Here is a 749-nt window from a genome sequence, read left to right as displayed (position 1 = left end):
TTGGTTAAGACACTTTACTAGACTCAGATTTGTGTTTGGATCTTAAGGTCTTAAACGATTACGCCATTTTGGAAATTATGGCTTAACAGGTTAGTACGTTGGGAGTATAAGCCCGTACGCGCAGCGTACAAGCCATGCAAGTTGTACGCTTAACATACAGAGGAGTACGCCCCGTGTACTCGCGGGATATGGGTTTCGTCATTTGGGCCTCGGTTTGGGCCGATCTTTGGACTTCTTAGCTATTGGACCTTAGTGGGGCATCATAAATCAGTTATTGGGCTAAGGACATGTTTGGGCTTAAAGGAAGGCCCATTTGAGAAGTTGGGCCCAATTTAGAAAATCGGGCCATTAGTAGGCTTGGAAAGGCTTTATGGAATTGGATCATTGATGTTATGGATTTAGATCTAGGTTATGATCCAAATTAGATTGGGGATAAAATGGTCATTTTACCCTAAGAAGGATTATTGGATTTTGACTAAGTGTGATTTTGGCAATGATAGCTCGGGGAGTCGTCGGGTCAGCCGTTTTAGATTCCTTACCGTGAGATTGTGCATTCAACTTCGCAAGGTGAGTTTCGTCTTGTAGGAATAGGTCGAAGGCACCAATGTTGGCCCGTTTATGTATGTTAGTATGTTCCAGACTAAGGTCTGATGTCGGGAAGTACCCGATGAATGTTAATATGCTTTGCGGATTTCAGTCCGATGTCAGGAAATGCCTGAGGAATGTTTGTATGCTTGATGTCTTCGTGA

The sequence above is a fragment of the Lactuca sativa genome, chromosome 7, assembly GCF_002870075.4.
Source record: "Lactuca sativa cultivar Salinas chromosome 7, Lsat_Salinas_v11, whole genome shotgun sequence".
Taxonomy (NCBI): Eukaryota; Viridiplantae; Streptophyta; class Magnoliopsida; order Asterales; family Asteraceae; genus Lactuca; species Lactuca sativa.
This window is presented reverse-complemented; position numbering follows the sequence as displayed.